At 36.1% G+C, this 12086-nt stretch overlaps 1 pseudogene; it reads left to right on the top strand.

Moving 5' to 3' along the window:
- Positions 1 to 9856: 9856 nt before the first annotated feature.
- On the top strand, positions 9857 to 12084 carry LOC145906947 (uncharacterized; annotated as a pseudogene).
- The last annotated feature ends 2 nt before the right edge of the window (positions 12085 to 12086 follow it).

Genomic DNA, 12086 nt, shown 5'->3' on the forward strand with positions numbered 1-12086 from the left:
CGCCACTACAAGAAAGTAAAAGATTACCCTAACAAATTTGCGCTTTCCTTTACCTTGGAATAGTTTGTTCACAGTTTTTTATTGATGTTGGATAACCCAATGCTTTCAGGTACCTGTTGTGGAAATCATGATTTGACCTAAACACAAATCCAATACTTTGTAACCAAATGGAATGAAAAGAAATTTGTGTAACAGAACATAATATTTAAAATCTAGTCGTAGGCTCGGCTTCAAGATGATTATGATAATGTCAACTCTAATAGCAACAAATTGTTTCACAAAACCAAAATCGTTTATTTGAAAATAAACTTTTCGTGCGTGTATCTATGCATAAAAACAAAGGCATTGGTCTGCGTCTGCAAAGAGCCTGTGCGGCTGTTTAAATTTAATTGCAACAATTTACAACAACGCCTCATTTAGTGATCCAATAGCGCTTTCACGACGTCGCGTAAAACGCAAGGGTATCGGTCGTGTGTTTCTGAGCACCAATGACGACCAGTTGTTATTAGTTACGGAGACCAGGAGGTTATAGCATTCCTGATCCATTGCGTCATGGATGACGTCTTCAGACCTACTATCATTTCGTGTAGGAAAAAAGGCGATGATGGTGTGGAGGTATGACGGACGTTGCAAAAGAACAACCAGATACAAGCACAGATAAGCGGACTACCGACTGCACTAGTAAATTGTAAATGTATGTGCTACTGTAGTATACAAACCAGTATTTGTCAAAATAATATTTCTTACTGTTGGAGAAAACTTCAAACAAAGTAAATTCAAGCATGTGTAAAGTACAATGTTACAAGCAACAAAAGTTTTGTTGTCTATTCTCTCATTTTGTAGAACTCCTTTCGTCCACAACCATTTCAGCAGTAATTTTCTATATTCTTGATGAATACACCGTTGTATGCAAGAAATGTCCAATTATTTGTCACATATGAGTGACCTTGTCATGTTTGATGGTGGTAATATAATCAATATTATCCATGGACATTTTACAATGCAGCGAACCGTATGTCACTTCTTCACAGCAATGCGAACCGTATGTCACCTCTTCACAGCAATACGAACCGTATGTCACTTCTTCACAGCAATGCGAACCGTATGTCACCTCTTCACAGCAATGCGAACCGTATGTCACCTCTTCACAGCAATGCGAACCGTATGTCACCTCTTCACAGCAATGCGAACCGTATGTCACCTCTTCACAGCAATGCGAACCGTATGTCACCTCTTCACAGCAATGCGAACCGTATACGTCACCTCTTCACAGCAATGCGAACCGTATGTCACCTCTTCACAGCAATGCGAACCGTATGTCACCTCTTCACAGCAATGCGAACCGTATGTCACTTCTTCACAGCAATGAGAACCGTATGTCACCTCTTCACAGCAATGCGAACCGTATGTCACCTCTTCACAGCGATGCGAACCGTATACGTCACCTCTTCACAGCAATGCGAACCGTATGTCACCTCTTCACAGCAATGCGAACCGTATGTCACCTCTTCACAGCGATGCGAACCGTATACGTCACCTCTTCACAGCAATGCGAACCGTATACGTCACCTCTTCACAGCAATGCGAACCGTATGTCACCTCTTCACAGCAATGCGAACCGTATGTCACCTCTTCACAGCAATGCGAACCGTATGTCACCTCTTCACAGCAATGCGAACCGTATGTCACCTCTTCACAGCAATGCGAACCGTATGTCACCTCTTCACAGCAATGTGAACCGTATACGTTACCTCTTCACAGCAATGTGAACCGTATGTCACCTCTTCACAGCAATGTGAACCGTATACGTCACGTCTTCACAGCAATGTGAACCGTAAAAACCTTTTCAGTGCAATGAATGCCAGAAGAGGTTCGTGGGAAGTGGTTTAGAAATGTCTTCAGAACCTAGCTGCACCTGCGATCTTTAAACAGTCCTTAAACTACACGATAGTATTCACACTGGGGAAATAACCATCAAATGCTATGTTTCACATGAAAGCCCACACGGGAGAGAAACCGTTTCAATGCAAACGTTAAGATTTTGTTCGAAACATGATTCAAAACAGACACTGGGGAAAACCCAATCAATGTGTCACGTGCGAGACGCGGTTTTTACAAAATAAAATATATTTAAACAAATGCATAAATGTCCGCATAATCAGAAACGCTCTGAAAGGAACCTGACTTGGTTTCATTTAACTTCAGGCTACATGTTTATAAGTATCAAGCAAATAAGTGTTAGCTACAATAACATTCATTATCGATTCAACACTGGTTGTATATTTTGTTAACACTTAAATTAGTAAAAAGTATTTTTGTTTTCTGGTTCCACAGCCTTATGAACATTTGTGGATGTTACGATAATTCCACTGAATTTTGTGATAACCGCGCATGACGTATAATGTGTTTGTAAATCCGTTTAATGCAGAGGAAAAGACAGATCACTGGTATAACAACATACAATTTTCTGACGTCATTAGCATGATAAATAAACATGACTGAAGCAAATGCGCAAGGTAGAGACAAAATCAACAGAGTGGTAAATGAGTATAGTCATATTTTTAGTGCAGAGTTCAACCTAAAGATTTAGCGCCAACAGTTAAACTTACAGCCAACCGTTAAACTTACAGCCAAACCAACATTATACGAATGCTATTTCTCATTTGTATGTAAATATGTTCAAAAGAGTCTATGAATTAAACTTCGACTGTTTTATTCTCATAGGCCAATGCGTTTAAGGACGCACCCCGAAATACTAATTCTCACCAACTATCGCCACTTTGAACGCCTCTTTTACGTTTATTAAAACACATAAATGACAGTGGACTTGTTTGTTTCATTAGCAAACTTCACAGTTGTAACAACATTTCTGTGAAAGTAATTTATTGCACTGGATTATATCACACAAGTTTTAGTATGACCAAAGTGCCTGCTTTTTGGATTTCACTGCGCGCATGGAAATGTTATGTTAAAACGCTACCATGCATGTTAAATAATAACGCAGACGAATTTAAACAGTTGGTAGAACACTCATTTTTAATCTAAAAACATGAACGAGTATTGGTAGGAAAAAATATAATTTCTTTTTAGTATACCAGCTTTTTGCAAACGTTGCAAAGGGGAAATGTTAAAAAAACACAAACTATTCGTGGGCGCATATATTCTAACAGAAGGTTTCCGTTTCAAATATACAAAAAATAATATATGTTTATCAAGCTTTAAATTCAAAGTTAACAAAACTTTTTTTCCAGGAATATTTTTGGAGAAATGCAGTTTTCACTTGTTTCAATTGCTGTCTTGTTTGCTTTCTTCATTCAAACCATATCTGTTAACGGTGAGTGTAACTTGCAAATATCGCCCCAGAGGTGGTGTAAATGAACAATTTTTAATAATTGCGACAATCTGTGCTGTCAATCGCACAACATATCTGTAGTAAAAGAGTGACGTATTTTTAGTTACATGCGATACGAAGTTCTCAGATCTGAAACATTCAATAACTAGGATGATTTGTCCATCAAATTGTCTGGGGAAGGATCAGGAGTTGTGTGGAAGCAGAGTTTACTCCAAGGGTCCAATTTGTCTGGCTGCTATACAAGATCAACAGATTGACAGTAAGTCAACTATTTAACTAAAAATATTACCATATTTTAGATTGGTCTTGGCCATTTGTCAATAAAAATCTTGAATTAAATTAGTTGTTCTAAATAATTTTGCGATGATTCTATTTATTTCCGCAAGGAAGCACGATCAAATGAAGTACATCAAATTATGTATCTTTGCAGACTCCGGTGGTGTTGTTACTGTTTACAAAGCAAACGGCAAGAAAAAATACAACAGTGGTGAGAGGAATGGCGTGTCCAGTAACTCGTGTGGACCAAGCAATGTTTCTTATTCCTTTAAAAGTAAATTATTACAATACGGATGACGAAAACGAAAGCCTTCGGCTTTAAAAACAGATTTTGTGAATGTACATCGCAATATTGGCCTTTTCGTTTATCGATAAACAGGTTATTTTTTAATGATAAATAGTTCATTTAACAATAGAAAGTCCATTAACAAACTTGAACTTCACGATCCGCCATATTTTAGTGACTTACACAACTACTGGAAATGCGGAAACGGAAGTGACGCAAGTTGCTTGCCCTCCTAAATGCAAAACGTCACCAGTTTATCCATACGGGAAGGATTTGTACCACAACAACTCATCAGTCTGTGGAGCTGCATTAAGAGTCGGAATTATCAGAGGTATGATTCAAAAAATCCAGCAATACATTGAAATTCAATTGAACATTTATTTTGGAATAAAACTAAATAAAACCAGGTGAATAAACCAGGATTCATTTTGCTTCAGATGGAAATGTTGATGTAACATTTTACCAGAAATCTGATGATGAAAAACTGGTCCAAGCTTTTACTTTTTTCGGTGAGTATTTTTTTAGTGCTTAAAGTTGGAAACGCTTTAAAATGCAATCAACATTTGGAAGTAACTGGTTTGTATTTTTCCCATTTTCCAAATTTTTAGATGACATAAACGAATGTGAATTGGGACATCGATGTGAGAATAATGCAACGTGTGTTGATGGAATCATGGAATATTTCTGTGTTTGTTCCGACGGATACATGGGAAAATTCTGTCAAGGTAAAAAACTCATTCATTTGTACAATATAAAAAATTATGTTTATGTTGTGATTCAGAAAAAGTATATTGCTGGTCACAAAGACTTTCAGAAAGCCGTATCGTAGGAACAGATACAATTTGTGAGGACGGATGGCTGGTAAGTCTTATAATAGATGAAAAATGTCAGTTTGAACATATGTTAGTGAAATATCAGGTTTTCCAGAGAAGAGTTGATTCCACTGAAAGTTTTAATCGTACTTGGATCGAATTCAAAAGCGGTTTCGGAAGTTTGTTGTCTAGTTTCTGGTGGGGTAAGTGCATATTTATTATGGGTGTTTGTGAAATAATGTTTATATAAACAGGTAATATGGTATTGGTTTTATTTTGTTTACCACATTTTTTCCCATCGAGGTCATGTTGGTAACTTTTATTTATTTATATCGCATTCTCATTGCTTCAAAAATGTCCTTCCTTCATTGGTGTTTAGCGCAAATCACGAGTATTTCGTATATTTTTATTGCGAGTCACTGTTGTTGCGACGCCTGTCGCGATGTGTAACGTAACAAATTTTGAAAGCCTGACGAATCGTTTTAAAATGGTCCACACCTGAAGCCAATCAATAAGATTCTTCGCATGTGTGTGATAATGATATAAACATCGTGTTTACGAGAAGGCCTTGCGTGGGCAATTGATGCAATTTAACTCGAAAGCAAATTAATACTGGAATTTGGATTAAGAAAATTTAGCATTCGAATCCCACGGATTCGTTATTCTTAATTACCTACACCCAATCGTCATTATCGCTGTAATAGAATAAAAACGCAATAATTTTTCATGTTGCTAACTACAAATCGAACCTTCTTCACGAAAATATCAAATAAATCCTTTTAAGTTTCCTTGTGTTTTGAAGACAGATTTTGAACATAAAACAATTTTTAAACAATTCTGCATCAGGTTTGGAAAATATTCACCAGGTGACTTACAACAACAATTGTTCACTTCGAGTGGATTTGTGGGATTTTAATGAAACTCACAAATTTGCTGAATACAAGTAAGAAATTAATGAGAGAACAATTATATCAACAAAATATTTTGTTTTATTTTTCAAGATCATTTTCGGTTGGTCCAGAAGCTGATAATTATCGTTTACATGTTGCCGAATATGAGAATGTTTCCACTGCTGTTGATTCTCTCACAAACAGACTCTTGATAAAGGGTCGTCAAGGAGGAAATCATTACTCAGCCCAATTTTCAACATTTGATTCCGACCACGAGTTGAAGGAGTAAGAAAAAAATTGGCGTTAAACTATGTCGAAAAATTTAAATAATTCTGAGAATAAAAAGACTGATCCATGCTGTTATCAACATTGTCATGTTTGAAAAACGTAGCTAAATCATTATATGGAGTTGACCTGACCGACGTCACAGATAAGGCTCGCGCGCGGGTGGTCTGTGACGTCGGTCAGGTCAGCTCCTTATAATGATGGAGCTACACCAACAGCGTCATTCAAACCGATGATGGCATGAGTTCTTGCCGAAACGTTTTTCAAACATGAATATGTTAATAACAGTATGGGCCAGTCATTTCATTCTCAGAATTATGAATAAATCCGTGAGTTGTGTTCCTAAATTGAAACAAAATGTGTGGATTGGTATATGATCGGATTGGTAACAAGTAAATAACTTTGTTCGTCAATATAATTTTACCAAAATGCAAAAGGAGCTATAAATGTGTCGTTTCATTTAAATTGAGCATGTCTCGTTTGCATCAACATTTGATTTAAATCATGTTTTTTGCAAAACAAACAAAGCATTGTTTCCTCCAGGCAAAATTGTGCTGCAGAAAGAGGCGGTGGTTGGTGGTTTCACTTTTGTGGTCGCTCAAATTTAAACGGACCCATTGTACGAAATCCTCCTGAACTCGCTTATCTTCGGTGGGGAATGGAGGTTTTCAGTACCCCCATGAAAAGATCAACCATGAAACTTAAATGCTGATAAAGTAAATGAGACATTTCTCCTTAAACATGTAACACGAAGAATTCGATAAATTGACTTTCTTAAGAAAGGTTGTAGAGTTTTTTTTGAATAGTTTTCCAATTTGCAAATTGTGACCGACTCAACAACTGTGATTGTGTGAGAAAACATTTGTAACGGAAGAAATCTGGAACTGATATACGTGTACAGAAACGATAATTGAATAGGGTTGCAGTTAAATTTGACGCTTTTCTGTATTTCTTTCTGCATCTTGATCATGTGAAAATGATAAAGTTAATGAAATATTACTCCTGAACAAACATGTAACGCGATGAGTGCGATGAATTGACTTACTTGAGAAACGTTGTATATGTTTTTTTAAGTTTTTTCTGTATTTCTTTCTGCATCATGATCATGTAAAAATGTCAAATATACAAAGTAAATATGGAGTGTTTGTATTCTATAATTTATCCACAACCCATTCACGTTCAAGTTTTCGTTTTTATTCCTTATCTACTTTATTTTGGCCACCTCCGTGCTTCGAGACTGACAACTACTCAGCACACTTACATAATTATAATTACAGAGAAGATCATTCTGTACAAATGACTTAATTACAAATTGTGGTGGAAGGAAGCCGGTCTCTTCCTGCCCGATTCATCATTTATAGCTTGGTGTTGCTTAAATTGTAAAACACGGATTAGCGGGGTGTCGCAGTTGGAAAGTGACAAATTACTAATACAATCCAATCCAATTAGGCATCGCAAATACCACAAATCATTCCAAAAGTTTAAGAACGACTGCTATGTGGAATCGGGCGTATTGGTACGTAAGATAACAAGAACATGGGGATGTGATCGTAAAGTGCATTTCTTACCCGTTTCAAAACCAATCTGCCATTATTTTCTGCCTTACTTTCGCGTATCGACGTACATTTTCCTGTATTGCACGCCGTTTGTTTCTGAGGAGATTACTAACTGGGCATATGAAGAAAGCACTTATATATGATTTATTAGAAACCTTGGACAGAAAACATATTAGTTGTTGCTAATTTTAAAATTTGCGTCAATAAAAGAAATACTGTTAAAAATTACACGGTAAACTAAATTGATATTGTTCATGTGGCGGGTTTAGTTTATTCATCTTCCGAATAATAGTAGCTGTACGCAAAACTTACAAAATTCCACAATCCAACTACAACTGCACCATAATTACTGTATGCTTCCACGGCGCACATACCACAATTCAGAGCACAAGACACAACTGATCTGAAAAGGTTATAAACAAGGTTGAGGGTCTGGCAAAACTGTAGTGGGTTCAAAAATTATGCAAAAGCATTTCGAAACCTTGCAAGTACGAACAACAGGATACTTTTTGTTGCAAGCTTACTTTTTAAGACAAGTCGAACATTTTCCCAAACAGTCTTGTCCCTTTCTTCCATGTTGTTTCGAAAAACCTGCAAGATACACTGATTATTATAGGTTTACTGATACAGTGAATACTACTAACAATACTAAGACTCTCTGGACTAAACAACACAAAATTTTGGGCTTCTGGTGCTTAACTTTATATAAATTTACCTGTGGAAAAAAGGCCAAGGAATAAAAACAGGATCATAAGCACACTTGGTTGCATGTTCTAATGTTCCGAAACACTCGGTAAAAAACTTTCACAAATAACCTAATGGCCTGTCGGAATGTACAACGAACGTCCTAAGTTCCTCTTTTACCTCCAGCCAAAAAACACTTCCCCATTATATCTCACGGATGGGTGCGCATAAGGGAATACTCCCAATCGAAACAACTATCTCCTCATTGTGAGGTGATGACGCGTTTGTTTGCGAAAAAATGCTGACTCATCAGGGTCACTTTTAAACTTGTTACGATCCGAGTCTGAAACAATAGGGGGATTAATAAAAAAAGTCGCAAAACGAATTTGAAGACTTTCCTGCTGCGAATTTATGGTCCAGCTTTGTCCATTTCCTGATTACGTTTTGATATCTGGCAAGTTTAGTCCAACTCACATATATTAACCTGTTGAGATTGACAAGTTCCGTTGTAAGGAAGCATTTCAAAATTATCTTTTTGTCCAACAACAAAAACACATAACGTGGAGATAAAAAAAACTTGAACAGACGGAACACAAACAACGAATGCATTTATCACCTTACTTTGCTTCCTTTAACTCATTTTGAAACAAACATTGTGTGTACCAATGTTGTTTTAACAGTTACAGCCAACAGTTAAACTTACAGCCAACAGTTAAACTTACATCCAACAGTTAATCTTACAGCCAACAGTTAAACTTACAGCCAACAGTTAAAATTACAGCCAACAGTTAAACCTACATCCAACAGTTAAGCTTAGAGCCAACAGTTAAACTTACAGCCAACAGTTAAACTTACAGCCAACAGTTAAACTTACAGCCAACAGTTAAACCTACATCCAACAGTTAAACCTTCAGCCAACAGTTAAACTTACAGCCAACAGTTAAACTTACAGCCAACAGTTAAACTTACATCTAACAGTTAAACTTACATCCAACAGTTAAACTTACAGCCAACAGTTAAACTTACATCCAACAGTTAAACTTACATCCAACAGTTAAACTTACATCCAACAGTTAAACTTACAGCCAACAGTTAAACCTACATCCAACAGTTAAACTTATAGCCAAAAGTTAAACTTACAGCCAACGGTTAAACTTACAGCCAACAGTTAAACTTACGCCCAACAGTTAAACTTACAGCCAACAGTTAAACTTACATCCAACAGTTAAACTTACAGCCAACAGTTAAACTTATTAAAACATATATATGACAGTGGATTTGCTTGTTTCATTAAGCTGCAAACTTTACAGTTGTAACAACATTCCTGTGAAAGTAATTTATTGTACTACATTATATCATATACGTTTTAGTATTACTTATGTGCCTGCTCTTTGGATTCCACTGCGGGCATGGGAATGTTATGTTATGTTGTAGCGCTACCATGCCTATACGATAATAACGCAGAAGAATTTAAACAGTTGGTAAAACTGTCATTTTGAATCTATAAACATAAACGAGCACTGGTAAAAAAAATATAATTTCCGTTATTAGTTTGCCAGCTTTTTGCAAACGTTGCAAAGGAGTAAGGTTAAAAAAAGACAAACTATTCGTGAACGCATATATTCCAACGGAAGGTTTCGGTTTCAAATACACAAAAAATAATATTTGTTATAAGTTAACACATAGAATTTTTCCCCAGGAATATTTTTGGAGAAATGCAGTTTTCACTTGTTTCAATTGCTGTCTTGTTTGCTTTATTCATTCAAACCACATCTGTTAAAGGTGAGTGAAACTTGCAAATATGGCTCCAGAGGTAGTGTAACGCGAACAAATAATAATAATTGCGACAACCTTTGCAGTCAATCGCACAACATATTTGTAGTAAAAGAGTGACGTATTTTCAGTTACATGCGATACGAAGTTCTCAGATCTGAAACATTCAATAACTAGGATGATTTGTCCATCAAATTGTTTGGGGAACTCTGTGGAAGCAGGGTTTACTCCAAGGGTCCAATTTGTCTGGCTGCTACACAAGATCAACATATTGACAGTAAGTCAACTATTTTACTAAAAATATTACTCTATTTTAGATTGGTCTTTAAATTAGTTGTTCCAATTACTTTTTTTTGTTCCAATTATTTGTACGATGATTCTTTTGCTTTCCGCAAAGAATCAAGATCAAATGAAGTACGTCAAAGAATGTATCTTCGCAGATTCCGGTGGTGTTGTTACTGTTTACAAAGCAAACGGCAAAAAGAAATACAACGGTGGTGAGAGGAATGGCGTGTCCAGTAACTCGTGTGGACCAAGCAATATTTCTTATTCCTTTAAAAGTAAGTTGTTACAGTACTGAAGACAGAAAACGAAAAACCATGACGATCAAAAATGTGAACGTGCATCGCAATATTGGCCGGTTCATTCAATAATAAACAGTTTGTTCAATAATAATACCAATATACTTGAACTTCACGAACCACGACATTTTAGTGACTTGCACAACTACTGGAAATGCGGAAACGGAAGTGACGCAAGTTGCTTGCCCTCCTAAATGCAAAAAGTCGCCAGTTTATCCATACGGGAAGGATTTCTATCACAACAATTCATCTGTCTGTGGAGCTGCATTAAGAGTCGGAATTATTAGTGGTAAGAAATCAAGCTATGTGGTCTATTCTATTGAGATTCAATTAAACATTTGTTTTGGAATAAAACTAAATAAAACCAGGTGAATAAACCAAGATTAATTTTGCTTCAGATGGAAATGTTGATGTAACATTTTACCCGAAATCTGATGATGAAAAACTGATCCAAGCTTTAACTTTTCTTGGTGAGTTTTTCTTTGCTGCTGAAGTGGGAAACGCATTGAAAATGCAATCAACATTTGGAAGTAATTGGTTTGTATTTTTCCCATTTTCCAAATTTTTAGATGACATAAACGAATGTGATTTGGGACATCGATGTGAGAATAATGCAACGTGTTTTGATGGAATCATGGAATATTTCTGTGTTTGTTCCGACGGATACATGGGAAAATTCCGCCAAGGTAAAAAACACATTAATTTGTACAACTTGCACATTTAAATTCACTATAAAGGAATAAATTCAATGAAATTAATATAAAATATTATGTTCATGCATTCAGAAAAAGTATATTGCTGGTCACAAAAACTTTCAGAAAGCCGTATCGCAGGAACAGATGCAGTTTGTGAGGACGGGTGGCCGGTAAGTTTCATAATAGATGGAAAATGTCAGTTTGATCATATGTTAGTGAAATACCAGGTTTTCCAGAGAAGAATTGATTCCACAGAAAGTTTTAATCGTCCTTGGATCGAATACAAAAGCGGTTTCGGAAGTTGGTCCTCTAGTTTCTGGTGGGGTGAGTGCATATTTATTATGGGTGTTTATGGAATAATGTTTATGTAAACAGACAATATGGTATTGGTATTATTTTGTTTATCACATTTTTTCCCATCGAGGTTATGTTGGTAACTTTTATTTATTTTTATGGCATTCCACATTGTTTCAAAAATGTCCTTCCTTGGTGTTCAGCGCAAATCACGAGTATTTCGTATATTTTTATTGTTTGCGAGCCACGGCTATTCGTGTGATAATATTTTAATGGTTGTGCGATATAATATCAAATAAATGCTAAAAATATCTTTGTTTTTGAAGAATTTTAATGAAAATCACAAATTTGCTGAATACAAGTAAGAAACTAATGAGAGAACAATTAAATCAACAAAAAATTGACAAACATTTTTTTTCAAGATCATTTTCAGTTGGTCCAGAAGCTGATAATTATCGTTTACATGTTGCCGAATATGAGAAAGTTTCCACTGCTGTTGATTCCCTCACTAACACAGTCTGGATCGAAGGTCGCCATAGAGGAAACCATAACTCCGTCCAATTTTCGACATTTGATTCCGACCACAATTTATTGGAGTAAGA

Source organism: Ascidia mentula, chromosome 6, assembly GCF_947561715.1.
Source record: "Ascidia mentula chromosome 6, kaAscMent1.1, whole genome shotgun sequence".
Lineage (NCBI taxonomy): Eukaryota > Metazoa > Chordata > Ascidiacea > Phlebobranchia > Ascidiidae > Ascidia > Ascidia mentula.